Source organism: Odocoileus virginianus, chromosome 9, assembly GCF_023699985.2.
Source record: "Odocoileus virginianus isolate 20LAN1187 ecotype Illinois chromosome 9, Ovbor_1.2, whole genome shotgun sequence".
Taxonomy (NCBI): Eukaryota; Metazoa; Chordata; class Mammalia; order Artiodactyla; family Cervidae; genus Odocoileus; species Odocoileus virginianus.
The window spans coordinates 74,011,532-74,025,471 of record NC_069682.1 but is presented as its reverse complement, the minus strand read 5'-3'; the positions used below and the strand labels follow the sequence as shown (position 1 = coordinate 74,025,471).

The 13,940-nt window shown below is 52.8% G+C and overlaps 1 long non-coding RNA gene across 3 annotated transcripts; it reads right to left on the bottom strand.

Annotated features, from left to right (window-relative positions):
• Window positions 1-1,650: 1,650 nt before the first annotated feature.
• On the bottom strand, window positions 1,651-11,636 carry LOC110134364 (uncharacterized). 3 transcript variants are annotated; one of them, XR_002313041.2, is made up of 6 exons: window positions 11,458-11,636; window positions 10,109-10,335; window positions 8,185-9,999; window positions 3,962-7,933; window positions 3,179-3,571; window positions 1,651-1,874 (listed from the first exon to the last, which is right to left on the bottom strand). It is a non-coding gene; the product is annotated as an uncharacterized lncRNA (long non-coding RNA). The 3 variants fall into 3 exon arrangements; XR_011489668.1 differs by having other exon boundaries at window positions 3,183-3,571; XR_011489667.1 differs by having other exon boundaries at window positions 11,501-11,636.
• Between the last annotated feature and the right edge of the window lie 2,304 nt (window positions 11,637-13,940).

Genomic DNA, 13,940 nt, shown 5'->3' with positions numbered 1-13,940 from the left:
ATGACCATCACTGCCTGGACACCAGAGTCCATTTCTCCCTGTCCTCCGCTCTAGACTCTTCCATATGCCCGCTCTCGCCATATGGCCCTCCCAGGGCCACCTGCGACCACCCTCCCTCTCTTCTCCCAGCCTTTCTTCCTATTTGGGGAGGAACACTGAAGCAGCTAGAAGGAGCTGCCGTGAACTCTTACCACCACACCTGCCCCGCCAGCATCAGGGCCCCTGTGTTTGCTTGGCTTTGCCTTGCGGATACTTGGAAAACTACCCCGTTCCTTTCTTAGATGCCCTCCTCCATTCCCTCTCACCTTCTCAAGACATCACCCAGCCTCCTTCTCTACTAGACAATTCTGATCAAAATACAAACGTGCAATTGTTTGTTCTATCTCAAAATTGTGAATCCTACAATTCCCCCGTCAGCGAATATCTTATTTCCGTTTTCCTTTACAGTGAAACTCTTTGAAATACTGTATGTGTCCACTTTCTCCCATGCCTCTCCCCTCCCATTCTCTCTTCAACTCACTCCCATCACCTTCCATCCGGTGATGGTACCTTGTCAAAGTCATCAGTGACCCCAGGTCATTATTAAATCAGCATTCAATAGTCTACGGTCATCTCAGTGGAATGGTTAGCAGCACCAGCGGGTTAAGCCCTCCTACTTTGCTGACATGCTTCCTTCGCTGGCCCCAGGCCCCCGAATCACCTGTTTTCCACTGGCCTCTCCTCACCATCTATCGCTGGTTCCGCCTCATCTTCCCAACATTGGGATACACCCAGGCTCAGCTCTTGGACCTCTTTTCCATCTGCCCTGGTTTCCTTGGTGACCACATCCAATCACTTAAATACTATCTATGTGACCAGGACGCCCACATTTATATCACCTGCCTGGATCCTACCCCTGAATTCCAGACTCAATTTTCCACCAGCCTGCTTGACAAGCTCCATTTGGAACTCAAGGTGGCATCTGGCCTCAGACAGTGAGGAACTGAGGCCCTCAGTCCACAGCCCAGGGAGAACCGAACCCTGCCAACAGCTGCTGATTTTGCCTGGAAGTGGATCCCACTCCGTCAGGCCTTCAGTAGCTTCTGGCCCTGCCGCCTGTTTGATCGCAACCCCATGAGTAACTCTGAGCAGAGGCCCCAGTTAAGCTGCTCTTGGCTTCCCAACTCAGAGAGACTATGAGAGAATGTGTTCTTTTCAGCTGCTAAAGTTCAAAGTAATCTGTTACACAGCTATAAGCAATTAACTGTTAGAGAGAGGTCAAGTAACCAGCCCGAGGTCATAGTTTGTCGGGAGTGAGTCAGGATCCAAGCCCAGTCTGTCCCCTACATCAATGGTCCCCAACCTTTTCGGTCAACTCATTAGAAAAGACCCTGATGCTGGGAAAGATTGAGGACAGGAGAAGGAGATGACAGAGGATGAGATCGTTGGATGGCATCACTGACTCAATGGACATGAGTTTGAGCAAACTCCAGGAGTCAGTGAAGGACAGAGAATCCTGGCGTGCTGCAGTCCATGGGGTTGCAAAAGAGTTGGACGTGACTTAGCGACTGAACAACAACCTTTTTGGCACCAGAGACCAATTTCATGGAAGACCATTTTTCCACAGAAAAATGGGATTTGGAGGGATGGTTTCAGGATGATTCAAGCGCATTATATTTATTGCTCACTTTATTTCTATTCTAATGCCACTACTGATCTGACAGGAGGTATGGTCCTCGGCCCGGAGGCTGGGGACACCCGCCCTAGATCTTGTGTTTTTAAATTTCGAAACGGACTTCACTGGTGATCCAGTGGTTGGGACTTCGCCTTCCAGTGCAGAGGGTGTGGGTTCAATCCCTGGTCAGGGAGCTCAGATCCCACATGCCTTGTGGCCCCTATAAACCAAAACATAAAACAGAAGCAGTATTGTAATAAATTCAATAAAGACTTTAAAAAGGGCCCACATCCGAAAAAAAAAAGTTTTACAAAAATAAACCTCAAAGCATACATCTCAGAACATTCCACATCTTGAGTCACAATGCAGGTTTCCCCCAGCACCTCCGCAAAGCAGGAGGACGCTTGTCAGCGCTGTCCCTAACAGCTTGATGGGTCTGAACAGCGGCCTCCTTACTGGTCTCTGTGCTCCTCCTCCCCACTCACTCAGCTGCCAGACGTTGGTTCTGAGGTGCCAAACGGACCGCATCGCTCATAAATGTAAGGCCCCATATGACCCATCCAGTGGTCCCCAGGCTGCTGCTGGTCCCGCCCAGAGCAGGTGCCCACATGTTCGCTGCACACCCGTCCTGCTCACGGGCCACAGGCCTCCCGGTGCTGGGTCCTTCCTCCCAGGCGGCCGTCCACCCCCACGTGGGGATTCTGGGGGAGCCTCCTCTCGCCCACTCAGCACCTGGTCAACCACTCCCTTTATCCTCACACCCTCCTCTCCTGGGTCCCGAGCATCAGCATTTAAATCTAGCCAGGTGTCCCCTGTCTACCTAAACCAGAAATAAAAACGGAGAAAGCCGTCACCCCCCACGCCAAGTGATATGAACCAGGGAACACAGGAGGCTTCTAGAAACTGGAAAAGGCAAAGAGATTTTGCCAGATTCTGCTCTGGAGCCTCCAAAAGGAACAGCCCAGCTGACATCTTGCCTTTAGAACTCCTGACCTCCAGAAATGTAAGATAATTAGTTTGTGCCATGAGCCATTAAGTTTGTGGTGACTTGTGGCAACAACAGGAAACTTGTAAGAAATAGTAGTACCTACTCTTCCCTAACAGCCTGCCAGGTGGGTGCTAGCCACTTCAGTGGGCCATGAATATGGACTGAAAACTGAGGCTAAAATCCTGGCCCTCAATGTGATGGTGTTAGGATGTGCCTTTGGGAGTAATTAGGTCTTAAGGGTGGAGCCCTCATGAAGGGGATTAGCGCCCTTACAAAAGAGGCCCCAGAGAGCTCTCCTTCCACCCCATGAGGACACAAGGAGACATGGGCAGTCTGCAATCCACAAGAGGGCCCTCACCAGGACCTGCCCATGTTGGCATCCTGCTCTCAGACTCCCAACCTCTGGAACTGTGAGAAATAAATTTCTATTGCTCACAAGCACCCCTCCCCACCCCCGCCACCATGGTACTTGGTTATAACAGCCCAAACGGATGGAGACAGTCATCCCCAGTATTCTGCCAAGCAGGCTCTCTTACCTACATTTTACTCATCAGGAATCAGAGGCCCTGGGAGGCGGCATGACTTCCCCAGGTCCACGCGACCGGCTCCAGCACAGCCCAGCTGCACAGCCCCGGCTCTTTGACTCTGAAGCCCACCTTCTCCGCTCTGAGCCGCACTGCTTCTCCGGTGCCCCTCCACCTCTTTGCGCTTCGATTTCTCCATTTGTCTCCTGAATCGATTTGATTAGATCAGCCCGTCCACCAAGCACAAACTTTGTGAGCTGTTAGCAGATGTTCCATAGGGAGGAGACTGGGGGAAGCAGGTTTATGGTATGATATCTTTGGAAGTGCTGGATTGGAGTTAGAAAGCTTTTCTTGCTTTTTGCTGCAGGCCTTCTCAGAATCTCTCAGAGACGAAGAGCACCACGGCTGTTTAAAAGGTGGAAACAAAGCATTTCTTACCTGGCTGACCCATGGGGCCATGTGGAGCGGAACATTGCTCAGGACTAATTCTGGGGACACCTCACTCTGAAATACTGATGATCTGGACAGTCTTCATTTACAAAGGGCCTGGGTTCTACAAGCTTACACACACACACACACACACAACCTGTCAGCGGTCTTAAACTGATGCTAATACTGCTAAGTTCTGCTCCGAGGAGGGAGACCCAGGTTGAATCTGCCACTGAGCCCCCCAGGGAAGCCCGGCTGTAGCCTGCCTCCTGAGATGGGTCCTTCCCCTCCTTTGAGTTTCCTGTCACTGCACTGACATATTGCCACAAACTTGTGCCTTGAAACAGCAGAGCGTTATCGCCTTACAGTCTGGGAGGTCAGAAGCCTGCAGTCAAGGTGATGGCAGGGCTGCGTTCCTTCTGGAAGCTCAAGGCTTTTTCCTGCCTTTTCCAGCTTCTGGGGGCCACCCACACTCCTTGGCTCACGGCCCCTTCCTCCGTCTATCACCAGCAGTGGCAGGTCCAGCCTTCCTCGCCGCCTCCCTCGTCCACGTTAACAGGCTCTTATGGTTCCACTGGACCCACCCGGGTCCCCCAGGCCAGTCTCCTGACCGTGAGGTCAGCTGACTAGCAAGCTTAATTCCAGCTGCAACCTTAAGCCCCCTCTCCAGGTGGCATCCATTCACGGGTTCCAGGTTCTAGGTGGATGTCTTCAGGGGCCGTTACTGTGCTGCCCTCGCCTCCTCTGCTCAGCTCTGAACTCGGCACAGTGACAGCGCTCAGGGCTGTGCCTGTGATGCTGTCACCACGGGCGCCCGTTACCCCTCCTGACAGGAAACCGAGGCTCAGAGGTGTGAAGTCGCCTGCTGAGGCCGCCCAGCGGGAAAGCAGCCCAGCTGGGGCTCATGGCCACCTCCACGCGGGTGCCTCGGGAGCCCAGGCTCTTGGCCACCATGGGGGGGCGCCTGTAACCCACCACGGATCAGCTCCTCCCCCAGTGAGTGCCCCCACCTGCTTCGCTCAGGAGAGCGGACACAGTCCTAAGCTCCACGCGTCACTTCCAGAGGCCCGTGAGCCCACTTCCCTGGCCCTCAGGGTTCTCCTCCCTGGGCCTCCCCCAGCTGTTGTGCAGAAACACTCGACGTGCAAAGTCCCCACGCAGGCCTTACCAGGTGAGTCTGTATAAATGGTGGCTGCCCTTGGGAGCTGGGGGTGGTGATTCTCCTGACTGTTTATAAAGCCCCAGACAGGGCTTCTTCCCTGCTGGCTCAGCGGCAAAGAATCCGCCTGCCAAGGCAGGAGACGGGTTCAAGCCCTGATCCGGGAAGATCCCACATGCAGTGGAGCCGCCAGGCCGCATGCCATGACTACCCAGCCTGTGCTCTGGAGTCTGGCAGCCTCAACGACTGAGCGACAGGAGAAGCCACCGCAATGCAAAGCCTGCGCATCGCACCTTGAGCAGCCCCCGCCCGCCACCACGAGGGGAAAGCCCCTGTGCAGCAGGGAAGACCCAGCACAGCTGAAAATAAACAAATATAAAATAAAATAGAAAATGACTGGCTTGGACAAAATGAACCATCGGTAAGGATTTTTCACAAAAGCCACACACAACATTGGAAATCCGACAACCAGGGATGTGAGCGTGCATCTGGTGAGTGCCTGGGCCAGGTGCTTCTACTCGGGTCTGCTCACAGGATCCATCCAGAAGCACCTGGAGACCTGGCTCAGTTGCTCCATCCTCACTGCACACCCAGGGAAACCGAGGCCGGGCAGCTGGGTGAGAGTGCCTACTCGCTCCACGTGCACTCAACAGTATTTAGTGACGCCGAGGGTGTGTTCTGGACACAGCAGGGCAGAGCGCACATTCCGGCAGCAGACAGACTGTAAGCCATGGACACGGAAGGGATGGGCATAAGTGAAAACAGCCACGGAGGAGGGAAGCGGTTGGTCAGGCGAGGAGGCTGGATAGGCAGGTGGGTGGGAGCTGGTGGGGTGGCTGGCGGCAAGACGGTGAGTGACAGGGCGTGCCTGGCACCCCACGAAGCCCGGATCACAGTCACCCTGCGGGCCAGGCGCGAGGCTCCAGGAGGGCCCCTGATGATGCCCACATGGTGTGAAGTGGCAGAGGTAGGACCTGAACAGGTCCGTGTGCACCCCACGCAGGTACCTGTAACCCCTGCCCCCAGAGGGGACCACGAGGTCACACCGTGAGGGGTGCTGCCCAGGAACCTCAGATCAACAGTGTCACAGGGTTACATCAGAACACAGCCGGGGGCTGTCCTGGTTCCCTCAGCAAGAGGAAGAGGGCGAGGTGCCCCCTAAGATGGGTGGGGGAGATCCGCTCAAGGAGGTTTGTTTGGAGGGTCTAAAAACCCGAACCTGGCCACGAACACTAGTGCGGAAATGCACGTCTTCTCCCTGTGAATATTGTGAGTCTTAGAAATCCAGCTTCTTTCCCAGGCCAGGCTGGAGGGATGTGAACTCCTGCCAGCTGGAACCCCAACGTGCTCCTTAAGTAGGTACAGCTGTCAGCTTCTGTGTTTCGGAACCATTCACGTGTTACCGTGACATTAAATACTTTTCTTCCTAATGAGCATTTCCCCCTCAAACGTCCGAAGGTGAAAAGAGACATCCTCTGAGCCCAGCCAAGGCCAAGTCTGTGCAGAAATTTCCCTGATGCGGATACTGGGGCACATTCTGTTAATAAGACTAGGAGCATTTCCCGAGGCAGAGACGCTGGGTGGAGCCCTGCTGCCCCCTAGAGGGATGCGTTCCGGAGGCCCAGGCGGGAGGCGATGCTGGCCCTGAGCCCGGGGCTCCCCCTGGGCCTCCTCTCTGCCTCTGCATCTCTCCTCCAGGACCACCTTCCGCCTAACCTCCGTCCATCTGCTGCGTCGACACGATGTAGGAGGAGCCCCCAGCTCCGCTAGCCGGTCCCAAGCTCCCAAGGACTCAGCTCGCTCTGCCCAAAACACCGGCCAACATCCCCCAGGACATTTGCCAGGCCTCTCTGAAGGTTTTAAAGCCCCAAACCCTAAAGAAAATAGGGTTTCTAGCCCAGCCTCCAACCTGATTCAAACAAGCCGCATTCTTAAAGAGGTAAGATCAGGAAAGGGGAGGGAGCTCTAAGGGGCTCCCCAGGTGGCTCCAGTGGCCAGCACAGGAGACCGAAGAGACTCGAGTTAGATCCCTGGGTCGGGAAGATCCCCTGGAGAAGGAAATGGCAACCCACTCCAGTGTTCTTGCCTGGAGAATCCCATGGACAGAGGAGCCTAATGGGCTACAGTCCATGGGGTGGCAGAGTCAGACACGACTGAAGCGGCTGGGCACGCACGCAAGGAGCTCTAAGATGTTTCAGGATGTCGCATGATGACTACTTTTAGGGTCTTTGTTTTTTTTAAAAAATAAATATTCCTCTAATTATTAACAAAATTTTTTGGCGCACGGCTCTGCTTGTGTGTAAGAACGTTAACATTTAAGTATTCCTCGGGATTAGCTGTGGCTTATGAAGCAAGTTCTAGGAACGCTGTGGTTGTGAAGGAACCTCAGGGTTCACTCCCTGAGCCCTCGGGATGGTTCCAGGAAACCATGTCGTTGCTGCCAGCACTTTTCCTACGAGGAAACTGAGGCACAGAGGGGTGCAGCAACTGGCCAAGATCACACTCGGCCTGGAAGTGCGGGGGAGGTTCCAGCCTGGTCCGTCTCAGCATCTGGGGTCCAGCCCAAGGGTCACATCTCCCAGGAAGCCTTCCCTGCCCTCCCTGGTTGCAGCTGGTCCACCCATCCTGCCCTAGTCAGCCCCTAGCCCTGCTGGTTTGGCCCTTCCCTGCTTTCCTTTGCAGAAATACCTGCAACCTGTGGAGTGTTTGTTCCTGCTGGGTCTGCCTCCCCACTGCAAAGTCGGCTCTGTGAAGGCAGCTAATGGATATGTTTGCATTGCTTCAGTCTCCTCGGGGGCCCAGCACTGTGCCTGGTGCTCCCTCGACATTTCTGGAAGGAAGGAGGCGAGGTGCAGTTTCCATTCTCAGGAAGCTCCCACTTAATGGGGGGAAATAGGCCTTACTGACCGTCACAGGTTAAACGAGGCCTCCCGGCAGCGCTAGAGGCAGAGAACCCGCCTGCCAGTGCAGGAGATGTAAGACTCGCGGGTTCAATCCCTGGGTTGGGAAGATCTCCTGGAGGAGGGCAAGGCAACCCACTCCAGTGTTCTTGCCTGGAGAATCCCATGGAGAGAGGAGCCTGGCGGGCTACAGTTCATGGGGTCACAAAGAGTGAGACACGGCTGAAGTGACTTTAGCATGCATGCACGCCTCAGATCCCACGAGTGTCCACCAGGAACCTGTGAAAGTTACCTTATTTGGAAAAAGCATCCTTGGCATTATCAGTCACCTCAAGATCATCCTGGATTATCTGGGGGTGGGGGTGGGGCCTAAACCCAGTGCTGAGTGTCCTTCTGAGAGGAGGAAAAGGCAGAGAGACCCAGAGTCGGCCTCATGAAGACAGGGGCAGAGACTAGGGTTGGGCTGCTACGAACCAAGGAACCTCTGGAGCATCCAGAAGCTGGAAAAAGCAATGAGGGAGCCTCCCTACCTGGAGCCATCAGAGGGACCGTGGCCTGGTGGACACTTTGATTTTGGACTTCCAGCCTCCAGGTCTGAAAGAAAACAAATTTTGGTTGTTTTAGGCTTGACAGTTTGTGGCAATTTTTTATAGCAGTCCAGGGAAAGAAACACATTGGCCACCCACAGGTGGTTTGTTGCTGTTTAGATGCTAATTCATGCCTGATGCTTTGCCCATGGACTGAAGCCTACCAGGCTCCACCATCCATGGGACTGCCCAGGCAAGAAGACTGGGGTGGGTTGCCATCTCCTCCTCCAGGGGATCTTCCTGACCTAGGGATCGAACCCGCTTCTCTTGTGTCTCCTGCATTGGCAGGAGGATTCTTGACCACTAGCCACTGGTTCATCAATACTCAAACGCCTCACAGGAGGGCTCACAAGATGCGGACAGTAGGGGCGCCATCCAAGGAACTGCTCCCACAGGTGGGGTGGTCAGCTCGGCCCTCCAGGCCTTTGGGGCACTTGCCTGTCCCCGGGGCAGGGATGCCGGACTCCAGGCCTCTCTGGCTGTGTCAGTCATCGTTGCTACCATGAGCAGACCTTCACAGTATTTTCTATCCCACCTTTTGGAGTCCCTGGAATCCCTCCTTTCCCCCAGCCCACACCCCTGCCAAATGCAGCCACCATCTTCCCCACAGGTATGTCTCTCAGCTAAATACAGAGGTGCTCGCTTCCCTCCTGTGCAGGCCCCACCCCACCCTGCCCGAGGCTACAGTCGCCCCTCACTGGAGCTTCCCAGAATCTTCTGGTTGGAGGCGACTGCTCCCAGTCTGGTCCTTTCCAACAGCCTGCAGGCCCTTGGGGAAATGAAGGTTTCATGCCCACCCATCTTCGCAGACCACATGGCACAGAGTGGACAGCAGATAATCAGAACCAAGACTGTGGTCGGGCTTCCCAGGGGGTTCAGGGGTAAAGAATCTGCCTTCCAATGCAGGAGACACAGGTTCGATCCCTGGGTCAGGAAGATCCCCTGGAGAAGGAAACGGCTACCCACTCCAGTATTTTTACCATGGAGAAATCCCATGCACAGAGGAGCCTGGCGGACTACAGTCTATGGAGTCTCAGAGTCAGACACGACTGAGCAGGCATGCACACAACTGACCTCGGTCAGCCTCAGCTTTCTGCTGCTCTCTAGCCCATACAGCCAACCTGCTGCTCCCGTTCCTATCACCGCTGACCTTGAACCCCATCACGCCCTGCTCACCACCTCTGACCGCCCTTTGCCACCTCTCCGGTTCATAGCTTCTCCCGCGGGGCTGAGCAGGCTTTGTCTCGGGCTTTGTGCTCCTAATGGGACCTCTGATTCTGCCACCAGATAGTCCCGCCCAGGTGGGTCAGGAGCTTCGACCTCCCACTCTGACCTCCCAGCTCCTGAGAAGTACTCGGCAGCGCCACTCAGACCACAAACTCCAGGGGTGCCTGCCTGGCAGGACGCCGCCAGGACAGACAGCTCCGTGAGAACGGCGTGGTCTGCAGTGACTCAGTAATATCGGCCGGCGTCACACGACTACGACCACGACGATGACGATCGCCCCTGCCGCCCCCGGCTGGCCCCGGGTCCGTGCGGGCCTCCGGGGAGCTGATGGGGGACGGCACCCTGACTTTGCCTGAGGCCGGCGGCCCCCCAGCCCCCGAGGCCGTGTGGGAGGGCCCCGGGCCTGGCCTGCGTCCGCCGCGTCCCTTCTCCTCCTGGGTCGGTTTCTGTGGTGCCGGCGGATGTTTTCAAAATGATGCGCGCATACTTCTGAGGTCAACGTCTAATCAGAAACGACTTCTAGACGGTGCCCTGGTTTAAAAAGAAAGAGAGAAGAAATTGAGTGAGTCATCATCCAAACCATTTGAATGAAACAAAGACACAACAAACTCTGCTTTCCTCTTGCGCCAGAACAGATTACCTCAGCCCTGCAGGGCCCAGCTGGAGGGAATTAAAGGCATCTCCGGCTCCCCAGATAGGAAGGCGGTGCAGGCCCGCCGTGACTCACGGCGAGAACCACAGCGATGCAGTCGCTTCGGTCAGAATCTGGAGCCCTCCATGTGCTGGGGCTGGATCCGCGGCTCCAGAGGGGGCTCTGGGAGCCGGGCGCTGATGAGGGGGGACACAGGAGGCCAAGAGGTTGCAGACCTAGGGAGCAGTCGGGGGGGGGGGGGCGTGAAGAGGCCCCGACATTGCAGGGACCGCCACCCCCCAATATCTTCCAGGGCGCCGGAGGACGCTGCCAGACCTCGGCGCGGGCTGGGGGGGGGGGGGGGGGCGGCGGTGGTCGCAAATGTCCCCAACACCCCCGCTGATGGCTCGAGTCGCAGTGTCAGCAAGTCCTCCTCCTGGGCCAAGGTTCTCCCAGGGCCTGCCATCCAACACCCTTGCCCTATGGGGAAGGGACAAACAGCCATTTCCCGGGGGTCGTGGGCTTCCTTCTGGAAAACTGCGTCTGCCAAGGTTCTGAACTTGGAAGACTTTTCCCGGGAGTGGGAGGGAGGCTTGACTGGACACAACTGAGTGGACAGGCTGAGCTGGCTGCCAGAGGTGGTCTCCAGACCGCCTCCCGCCCCCCAGCCGTGAGCGTTACTCCAAAAGGCGCAGCTTCCGCTCAGGGTTGTCAAGATGATGCAACACATTGAGGGAATTAATTTGGGGGAAATTGAACTTGTTTCTAAAACGATAGCAATAATACATAATAAAACATTTTTTTTCAACAATAAAAAAGAAGTATTAGCTGCAAACATGAAGACAACTGTAATATCTCAGGATACAAACGCCGGCGGGGGGTGGAGGGGAGGGGGCGGAGCGCAAAAAGAGGCCTCTCCCGCCCCCTCCCCAGGGGCGTCAATTCTTGGCTCAGGTTTTCTAGTTTTTCTGATGGTGGTTTTCCTTTAACAGTATGTCTACTTCTCCTGGATTATTCATCCTTGCTGCGCTTAGTCACTCAGTCGTGTCTGACTCTTGGCCACCCCATGGACTGCAGCCCGCCAGGCTCCACTGGGGATTCTCCAGGCAAGAAGGCTGGAGTGGGCTGCCATTCCCTTCTCCAGGAGATCTTCCCAACCCAGGGATTGAACCCAGGTCTCCCGCATTGCAGACGGATTCTTTTAGATGGTATTGAACAATTACTTCCATTGAAAGATAAAGAAATTAGTGCAGTTATTCTGACTTCAGTCTGTTGTTACCTCTTGCCTCCTAAGCATGTTAGTTACGTTAGTTTACTTCGCAGACCCTGAGGTCAGTATATCTGAATTCAAATCCCACCTCCACCACTTTTTGCTGGATGGCTTTGGACAAGTTACTTAACCTCTCTGTGTTCCAGGTTCCTTATCAGTAAAAATGAGGATATTGATAGTCTCTGCTTCACAAAGTTTTCATGCAGATAAAAAGTGTTAATTCATGCTAAGTGCTTGGAATAGTGCCTGCTATATACTGTCTCAGTGTTACTATTATTCCTCATTATTCTGTTCTAGAATTTAGAACTAAATCTTCTTTGAACTGTCAATTGTTCAGTCGCTAAGCAGTGTCTGACTCTTTGCAGTCCTATGGACTACAGCACACCAGGCTTCCCTGTCCTTCACTATCTGCCGGAGTTTCCTCAAACTTATGTCCATGGAGTCAATGATGCTGTCCAACCATCTCATCCTCTGCTGCCCCCTTCTCCTTCCCTCAGTCTTTCCCAGCATCGGGGTCTTTTCCAGTGACTCAGCTCTTTGCATCAGGTGGCCAAAGTATTGGAGCTTCAGCTTCAGCGTCAGTCCTTCCAATGAACATTCAGGGTTGATTTCCTTTAGGATGGACTGGTTTGATCTCCTTGATGTTCAAGGGACTCTCAGGAGTCTTCTCCAGCACCACAGTTCAAAAGCATCAATTTTTTGGCGCTCAGCCTTCTTTATGGTCCAACACTCACATCCGTACATGACTACCGGAAAAACCATAGCTGGAAAAAATATAGAATTTCCAGTAGGCTGACTCTACAAACTGTGAACCAATAAGCAACACTGAAACATCACCCAGTAAACAGCATTAAGTGTGAAGGGATCCGTGAAGAACGAAATGTGATTCCGAGTCACTGAAAGTTTACTGCTCAAAAGAGAATTTTCCAAGTGTCAGTTCTAACCCACAGTCTTCTAGTTTCTTTCTAGTATTCTTTTTGACTCTTCTGTATAACTGTCAACTAACACTTTTAAATAATATATATGCTCTCCTCTTTCTTAGATTTTTTTTTCAGGAGGTTGATATAAATCCTTGGATAACTTTTTCAAATAGAGTACATGGATGGTGAATTTTTAAATTCTTGAATGCCTAAGAATATCTTTATTTGGTTTGGCTACATAAAGAACCCTAGATTGAGACTTTTTTTTTCATGTAATATTTTTAAAAATTTATTTTAATTGGATGCTAATTACTTTACAATATTGTGGTGGCTTTTGCCACATGTTGACATGAATCAGCCACGGGTGCTCATGTGTCTCCCTGTCCTGAACCCCCCTTCCACCCCCTCCCCATCCCATCCCTCTGGGATGTCCCAGTGGACTGGCTTTGAGTGCCCTGTTTCATGCATCGGACTTGGACTGGTCATCTATTTCACATATGGTTAAGATACCTGTTTTGAGAATCTTTTACCCTCAGAACATGGAGTTCATACGTCATCATCTCTGGCATCCAGGTAGATGACAAATCTGGAGTTAATCTGGTTCTCAATCTTTGGTAACTTATCGCTTTAAAAATTATGATTTCCAAAAGCCTGTAGAGTAGCTTTTTTATTCTTAATGTTTTAAAATTTCCCTGGATGTCTGTGGGTATGCATCGTAAATGGAACCAGGTGAAACATGTAACCTAAGGACTCAAGTCTTTCCGGGAGTGCCCAGAAATGTTCCTTTCATTTCTTTTATTATTTCCTCCCTCCACTCTCTCTCTTATTTTGAAAATCCCATTTTACAGCAGCTGAAACTCCTGGATTTATCCTCCTTGTCTCAAATTTTCTCCTAGGTTTTCCAGCTTTGTCTCTTTATGTTCTGGGAGATTTTTTTCAATTCTGTACTTCCAGATCACTAACTTCATCATTGGCTGTGTCTTATTTCTCAGTCCACTCATGGAAATTTTTAAATGTAACCCTCTTTTTCATTCTCAAACGTGATTCCTGCTTCTCTGATTGCTCCATTTTCATAACAACCTACTCTCGTGGATGCAACAGTCTCTTGAATCCTCCTAAGATTCAGAGTAGAATGAAAATACTTCTTCACCTCTTTGAATACTCTCTGCTTATTTCAAAGTAATCAGTTTATCAATTTTGATCCTTGCCTTTTGTGATGTTTGTTTTCTCCAAATGTCCTGAGATCCCCTGAAAGTTGTTTTGCATTTACAATAAGGGATCAAGATAAAGACTGTCAGAAACACGGGTTTCTTCTTCCTTCCCTAAGGGGCCTTTTCTTGGGACGGTGGGATCAGCCATGAACGGTGTACATGTGGGCAGAGCACACCTACCAGCGAGCCTCCCTATAATATACAAGGGCAGAGAGCAAACAGGCAGGCAGGCCAGGGAGACCTCAAACTGCCGGAGCAGAGGACTAAACAAAGGGTTTGCTTTTCCCTCTAGAAGGAGGTCTGCAGTAGGCGGTCCACAGATGGTAGGGGCTCAGTGTCATGATTAAGACCCAGGCTCCCCCTGGATACCTGCTTGTCCTAGTTGACAGATGCTGCTGCACTTGCCGAAACTCCTGAGCTTCCAGGAGGAAGAAGAAGAC